We start from the raw sequence: 8867 nt of genomic DNA, 5'->3' as shown, positions 1-8867 counted from the left end.
TGTTGTGTCTGTGTCCTGTTATTGATCCCTGGCTGCCTGACTACCTTGGTTTTGACCCCGACCTCGATGATGTCCTGCTCTATGTAGCAGAAACTTTTATAAGATATGTTATAAGACAGGTTTTAGTGTGTTCTAGAGTGAAATAGTTTTCTGATAATGTAGATATTTACCCAGAGATTACTCTGGGTGCTCACTCTTAGCCGCACCTGTAACAGAAAAATGTTGTGTAGATTCAAATAGTGTGTATATGGTTTTGTCTTTCATTGCTGGGAAGATGATGTTTAATCAGTTATACACCAGTACAACACTAAGGGCTAGATTTGCTAAGCTGCAGGTTTGAAAAATTGGGGAAGTTGTCTATAGCAACCAATCAGATTCTAGCTGTCATTTTGTAGAAAGCACTAAATAAATGAAAGCTAGAATCCTCAGCTTAGTAAATCTAGCCCTAAATGTGCCTTCATTCTCACCACTCTTATGATTATAGCTTCCGATCATAAGAGCGTAACCTCTATCTTAAAAAGTGCGGGTTTAAACGGCTGGTAAAGGATTATTCCACCAATGCTGTTAACTGAACCTTTATGGTAAAATTGCCTGACACATTATTTCACAAACTTGTGTTTCCTCAGAGGCACAATATTTTCAGTATGTTATTGTTGGTTATACATTTGTTAGGAAAGACACTTTTATTATCAACTAATAGTGTAATTTATATTTACATTATATATATATATATATATATATATATATATATATATATATATATATATACATCTGTATAGGATTACAATTTCCTATATATTGTAAGCTTGTGAGCAGGACATTCTTACCTCTCTCTGTCTGTTTGTATTACCCAGTCTTGTTTTATTACTGTATTTATTCAAAATCCTACTATGGGATATGCTGCAGCTATATATATTAATGTTAATACTACTACTACTAATAATATGTTGTTTACCAATCACTTGGATTGAACTAATAGTGTTTATTTTTCAGAAGGTTTTATTTATGACATTGAAAAGGACTGTCAGTATCCCGCTACTAATAGCTGCTCATTTTGAATGGTAAAGCACCATAAGTGTATTTTGGTGTGTTTCAATTAACTTGTTATCCAGCCTGATATTGGTGAAAGTAGTGTGCCAGGCACAGTAGAAAATAAGGTTAAGCCTGCGTGGCATCTGTCTAGCCCAGGGGTCAGGGAACTTTTTTACCTGTTACCCCCAAATATGTTTAGATACGCCGACGTTACCCCCTTGATTTGAAAGGAAGGAAATCATATATTATTAATTATTGGAATTCAAAATGTTATTGAATCTATTCAAAATTTCTTTGAAAGCTTCAAATTCAAAACTTCAGGTTTTGGAGAAATGATGTTACTTCATTTTTGATACGAGAGCATTAATATTGGGGCATTTTGATGTCAGAGCAATTTGGATACAGTCTTCAGCGTCCAATCGATTTCTCTGCTTTGTTTTTATGTTTATTAGAGTGGAAAATCTTTGTTTGCAAAGGTAGGTGGTTGCAAAAGGCAGCAACTTTTTGACTGCCTCCTCATGTGCAATTTTGATGCCTTTGCAGCTGTTGACATCCAAAAATATGACAGATCTGCTTTGTTTTCAAATGCAATACGTGCTTCATTACTGCATCGAAGCTCAAGAGGTGCCTCTGCCAACCCTTGAGGCTCTTCTGGTACAACAGCAATTTCACATTTAAAGGGGTCTACAATCCAACTGACAGCATGTGAATCGGCAGCATTACCCCCAGGAATTTAATTTTTACCCCATTTGGGGTAATTTACCCCTGTTCCCCGACCACTGGTCTAGCCAGATGCTGCTAAATAGCTTAATATTAAATATATTACCCTATGTGTGCTTTAAGGTCCAAATATACTGTTCTGAAATGTTGCCAGGTGGGCGCAATCAGTATAAATGTATTCTTATCATTGACAAAGAATGCCTGATGTATATTGTTCTATATGCAAAGAGGGCATTGATTTCTATGGTAATATGCCAATATCCCAATGTTAACATATTGCGTAGAAGTAGTTATTTGAGAAATCATAGATTACTGTATATTGTACTTGAATCCTAATCTCAGATAATGCATTACTCCATGTGGCTAGAACTACCCCCTGCTGCTAAAAATTAATATGCAATATCTCTTGTAAGTTTTTCTGTTGACATGAATAGAGTTCTGCTCTGTTTGAAAGCCAGGGAAGAAATGAACTGGGCATGCCCATAAAGTATTTGCCCATTGGCCCAGTCAAATCTAGTCTTGATTTGTGATTGGCCACCCTGCTCAAATAACCAGTTTGGCACAATATTGTAAGTGCCTATTTGACTGTATGGCAGAGGTGGAGAGTGGTTTTGGCTCTCTGTAAAGAGCACATGTTGCTGCATTGTGTATGTACCATCTCTTACTTTGAGACCGCACTGACTAAGGCTCATAGCTCCAGTTGGGCTGGTCTAAGTTTGTGCTGGTGATTGGATCTCCAAGTCTACAGGAGCCTTGCTACTTTGTGCTTCTGCCAAAATCAGGGGGACATCTAACTTGGTCCCTGCCTGGCTGGTAGAAGAGTTCACAGTGTGGTTCAGTGACATTGTCCAAAGGAATCGGTTATTATAGCCCATATTGGAAGCATTGTTTGGTAGTGTGCGGTGAAGCCCCTGGCATTTAATTAGTTTTATTTGTGCTTACTATCCTATGTGTGTACAGTATACACTAAAGTTCCTGTTGGACCCTGCCAACTGTTTGCCTAAGTGATTCAGATGTCATAAGGCAGCGGTTCCCAAAGTGTGCGCCGCGGCTCCCTGGGGTGCCGAGGCGCTGTCACCGGGGTGCCGCTATCGCCCTCGGGAAAAAAAAGGAAAAAAAAAAAGAAGAACTTACCCATCCAGCGCTGGATCCTCCTCACTGTTCTCACTGACTGCCGGGCGTGACGTCGTCACGTCCAACAGTGTCAGTGAGGAGCAGGAGCAGCAGCAGAGAGAAGACATCGGAAAATAAGACCGCAGAAAATGAGGAAGAAGGTAAGTAAAGGAACGGAGAGTGAAGGGGGGTACAGAGAGAGAGAGAGAGAGAGAGACGCTGAAGGAGGGGAGGGGGACACAGAAGAGAGAGACACTGAAGGAGGGGAGGGGGACACAGAAGAGAGAGACGCTGAAGGAGGGGAGGGGGACACAGAAGAGAGAGACACTGAAGGAGGGGAGGGGGACACAGAAGAGAGAGACGCTGAAGGAGGGGAGGGGGACAGAGAGAGAGACGCTGAAGGAGGGGAGGGAGACCGAGAGAGAGAGAGACGCTGAAAGAGGGGAGGGGGACACAGAAGAGAGAGACGCTGAAGAAGGGGAGGGGGACACAGAAGAGAGAGACGCTGAAGAAGGGGAGGGGGACACAGAAGAGAGAGACGCTGAAGGAGGGGAGGGGGACACAGAAGAGAGAGACGCTGAAGGAGGGGAGGGTGACAGAGAGAGAGACGCTGAAGGAGGGGAGGGTGACAGAGAGAGAGAGACGTTGAAGGAGGGGAGGGGGACACAGTGAGCTGGCAAAGAGGGGGACACAGAGTGAGCTGGCAAAGAGGGGGACACAGTGTGTGAGCTGGCAAAGAGGGGGACACAGTGTGTGAGCTGCAAAGAGGGGGACACAGTGTGTGAGATGGCAAAGAGGGGGACACAGTGTGTGAGATGGCAAAGAGGTGGACACAGTGTGTGAGATGGCAAAGAGGTGGACACAGTGTGTGAGATGGCAAAGAGGGGGACACAGAGTGATATGGTGAAGGAGCGCAGTAATATGATGAAGGGGCACAATGTGATGGTGAATGGGGTCTAAATACATCTTACATCATTTTGACCCAACTACTTAAAAATTATTATTTTGGCTTAGGGGTGCCTTGGAAAAATTATGGTGACACTAAGGGTGCCTCGAACTGAGAAAGTTTGGGAACCACTGTCATAAGGGATTACCTGGAGTCTTCAGTTAGCTCATAAGTCTACCTACAGTCAAACTATCTCTCCAATAGTGGATTGTATTATTATTATTATTTTAGTTTTAGACAATCCTGTTTGATTTGCAATAGAAGCTTTAATGTTTTAAATGTAGAAAATATTCTCACCCCTTTTCATTTTTTGAACAAGCGTCAAATCCATTTTTCTAAATAAACAGGTCATGTGATAAAATATTCTAAAGTTTGGAAAATACATATTTTAACAATATGAATTACTTCCTTGTTCTGTTTACCCTGAAAATCAGACTTTCAGTTAAATGTGTTGTGTAGAATAATGACTGGCTACACAAAATTATTGTTCATGAATATGGAAATACTCAATAAACAATTAAGTTTTCCCAGTAGAGGGCACTCTAATTCTACGGTCTAACGTATCAGAATTGTGAAGTGCAATACCTTGCAGTTTTTTCCAAGAGGGGACCAGACATTCTTATTATAACTATATTTTGGGAGCAGGATCAAATATTTAATGTCTACTGGTAAATTGATATTGCATATTATGAGGACAGGATCAGACAGTGCTGGGTTTTTATCTTTTAACAGGTGACTTCTGACTGTAGATTATCAGGACAGGATCAGACACTGCTGGACCGCTATCTAATAACAGGTGACTTCTGACTGTAGATTATCAGGACAGGATCAGACAGTGCTGGACCTCTATCTAATACCAGGTGACTTCTGACTGTAGATTATCAGGACAGGATCAGACACTGCTGGACCTCTATCTAATACCAGGTGACTTCTGACTGTAGATTATCAGGACAGGATCAGACACTGCTGGACCGCTATCTAATAACAGGTGACTTCTGACTGTAGATTATCAGGACAGGATCAGACACTGCTGGACCGCTATCTAATAACAGGTGACTTCTGACTGTAGATTATCAGGACAGGATCAGGCACTGCTGGACCTCTATCTAATACCAGGTGACTTCTGACTGTAGATTATCAGGACAGGGTTCAGACAGTGCTGGACCGCTATCTAATACCAGGTGACTTCTGACTGTAGATTATCAGGACAGGGTTCAGACACTGCTGGGTTTCTATCTAATACCAGGTGACTGCTGACTGTAGATTATCAGGACAGGATCAGACACTACTGGACCTCTATCTAATACCAGGTGACCTGTGACTGTAGATTATCAGGACAGGATCAGACACTACTGGACCTCTATCTAATACCAGGTGACCTGTGACTGTAGATTATCAGGACAGGATCAGACACTGCTGGACCTCTATCTAATACCAGGTGACTTCTGACTGTAGATTATCAGGACAGGATCAGACACTGCTGGACCGCTATCTAATAACAGGTGACTTCTGACTGTAGATTATCAGGACAGGATCAGACACTGCTGGACCGCTATCTAATAACAGGTGACTTCTGACTGTAGATTATCAGGACAGGATCAGACAGTGCTGGACCTCTATCTAATACCAGGTGACTGCTGACTGTAGATTATCAGGACAGGGATCAGACACTGCTGGGTTTCTATCTAATACCAGGTGACCTGTGACTGTAGATTATCAGGACCGGATCAGACACTACTGGACCTCTATCTAATACCAGGTGACTTCTGACTGTAGATTATCAGGACAGGGATCAGACACTGCTGGACCTCTATCTATTGCTGGGCTACCTCCTACTTCAACCATATCAAGAAGACTGAGAGAGCTCTGGGTTTATATTTAGAACAGGTATAGAGCCACCATGTTGTTAATATCACTTCCTGGAATATCTCAATGTCATAGCCATAAAGCGTGCAAAGGAATTGATATGCAGAAAATAGCACTAGCTGTAGCTTACGACTTACTGACCAGAGTCCTGCCTATGTCATTATTCTGTAATCTCCTCTATGAGTTTCCTTTATGCAGACACAGGACGCCCCCTCCTGCCCCCTCTTTGAGGGACTGTCACCTCTGGAAGTGCTTCTAATTTATAACTAATTGTGCAATTAGGTTTTGATGTAGTGTTCCTAATAAAGAAGCTGAAGTGCTTTTATCAAGTCATGGTCTTAAGAGAAAATAATTACTTGATTCAAGCGTTATTGACTAAATTGGAGAGCTGCTGATGCATCAGAAGTAGTGGAGTGAGAAGAGGAATCGGCCCCTTGTGTGTGTGTTTCCTTGTTATATAGAGGTTTCAAGAGAAAGTTGTTCTACTGCTCTATTCTTTCTTAACACGTCACCAGTTAGCTGCAGGGTTAGTAATCATACATCATACATCCATATTATAGGCACAAAGGGCCTGACACTGAACTGGATGCATATGCATTCAAATAAACACACATAAAAAGTATTTACTCACTAGTACTATATGTGCCAGGTTTAGGTCATACGCACTTCAAATACACTTACACCTAAACAGGTCATAAGCACAAGAATAATTTTTTTAACAGTTTTGATAGCAAAAAATGCATTAGCAATTTAGGTTTAATTGAAGTTAAAACCCCTCTATAATACAGCAGATATCATCTTCTTTCTCGTGATCGAAAAACAAAATTCTGAAATACTCTCTTAAAATCTCATAATATAGTCACGATTGATGAAGAAAGCACTATCGGCTTTAAAGGTGCATCAACAATCAGCCAATCAGAATCCGCTAGCTAGAGCTGGTAACTGTCATCATCACTGTGTATGTGCCTCAGGCACCCACATGTGAGAGGGCTACTAGCAGGCATACCTGGTCTCTGTGTGGGTCTTCCTAAATTGCCCCTTGCCTCACCTGTTGTTGCTCTCCAACAGCAAGGAGGCGCAACTGTCAGATCTGCATACGGACGCAGGAGTGCACTTTTTTTTTTTGTAGGTATGTGCATTGCAAATTTGTGTATTTTACACTAGATAAATTGATATACGACCAACTCAGCTTCACCCAGAAAGTGTTTAATGTTTGAAGGGAATTCCTTGTTAGTGGATCTAATTAATTTGTAACTTTCCCTTTATTTATTATTTTTTTTACCCTCCAAGTGTAAAAGACCAGCTAGCGATGTCATGTTTATCCATCACAGTTTCTTTTTTCATTTTAGAAATACATACATAAAATATATACCATAAGTAATATTGGTACATAGTGTATATATGTTCTAGATGAGTGTTTCTTAAACCTGGTGGTCAGGACCCCTAACAGTGCATGTTTTCCATATCTCCTTGCTTTAGCACAGGTGTATTCATTACTGTCTGACACATTGTAACAGATCCACAGGTTCTCTTGTCACCTGGAAAACATGGTCTGGTAGAGGCCTGAGGACTGGGTTTAAGAAACACTGATCTAGATGACATTCCTCTAATATTCATTAACAATACTTGTGCATTATATGGTATATCATAAACTCAATAATGTTAAATACAATTATTTAGATTTACATTTATAGTTCCAAGTCGAGTGTACGTTCTCAGATTTCTGACTTGTGCCGCCATCTATTTAGTTAACTCATTGACAACTTCTAATAATCTCAAACAAAAATAACTAAACCTCAAAAAGTATTTACCAATACGTTTGCACCGAGCACTGAATTCATTCAAAATAAATCACTGTAAAGTGTCTGTTACTGGCTGACGTAGGGGTCACTTACAAGGTAATCTCTGTGCTTCTTAGACATTGGAACTCTATGGTTCTTGCAGTTGAGGAATGGGTCAATCTGGAAACAAATGTGTCTAGAAGGCTATGTAAAATTTAGGTAAATTCTAAGGTCTGTAATAATGTAATGTCCGTGGTGTAAGGATTGATTAGCTTGTATAAACCTCACCATGCTGCCTTTAGTATGAGTGAATCCTGGGAATTGTTGTTGGTTATTTACACAGAACCACTATATTACACAGACTTGCCAACTCTCCCGAAATATCCGGGAGACTCCCGCATTTTGCGAGAGTCTCCCGGGCTCCCGGGCGAGTGTGGCAATCCCCCGCATCTGGATAATTCTGCCCACTTCCTAGTGAAGTGGGCAGAATTAAGTCCCAAACGCCGCGATTCCCGGTGAATCGCGGCGTTTGGCCCCGCCCCCCCGCTGTCAAATGACGCATTTTGCGTCATCACGTCATGGGGGCAGGTCCAAAATGACGCCACTTGGAGCCCCGCCCCCCCGTTACGCCCACCTCCTCTGCAGGCTCCCGGATTTCACCAACAGAAAGTTGGTAAGTATGATATTACATAGTGCTTTCCCTGCCTCGTTGGAGCTTACAGTCTACATTCCCTACCACAGACACACAGGAGGAGTCAATTTACCTACCAGTCTGTTTTTGGACAGCGGGAAAAGCCATGCAAACAAGGGGAAGAAATCATGCAAACGCAGGGAGACAAACAAACTGGTTGGAATTAAGCTCATGACCTCTGTGCTGTGAGACAGCAATGCTAGCCACTGTGCCACCACTTTTCTAGGTGTAGGATTAGAGTGCTAGGAAAATCCCCAAGTGTGTAAAATTTAATCCATGGTGCCTCCAATTTAATTTGGTCGTTATAGCTGATTGCATATGTTAAGTACATGCAGTCAGCTCTGTCATTTGCTGCATTGGTTTCTTTTTCCTTCACTGAACATTAGGAGCCAAATTGAGTTCACTAAAGGTTGGTATATTCTGATTACGAAACTGGCTGCTGGTGGCAGAGGGGAGGGGGTAGGTGGGATGGTTATAGGGGGCTTATCATTATGGACTGGGCACTATGATGTGTATTGGGCAGCACGGTGGCTCAGTGGTTAGCACTTCTGCCTCACAGCACTGGGGTCACGAGTTTGATTCCTCACCATGGCTTTATCTGTGTGGCGTTTGTATGTTCTCCCCGTGTTTGCGTGGGTTTCCTCCTGGTGCTCTGGTTTCCCCCACACCCCAAAAGCATAGTAGTCGGTTAATTGGCTGCTATCAAATTGACCTTGGT

This window comes from Mixophyes fleayi, chromosome 6 (assembly GCF_038048845.1).
Source record: "Mixophyes fleayi isolate aMixFle1 chromosome 6, aMixFle1.hap1, whole genome shotgun sequence".
Taxonomy (NCBI): domain Eukaryota; kingdom Metazoa; phylum Chordata; class Amphibia; order Anura; family Limnodynastidae; genus Mixophyes; species Mixophyes fleayi.
The sequence above is the reverse complement of the archived record's forward strand: the minus strand, read 5'-3'. Positions refer to the sequence as shown.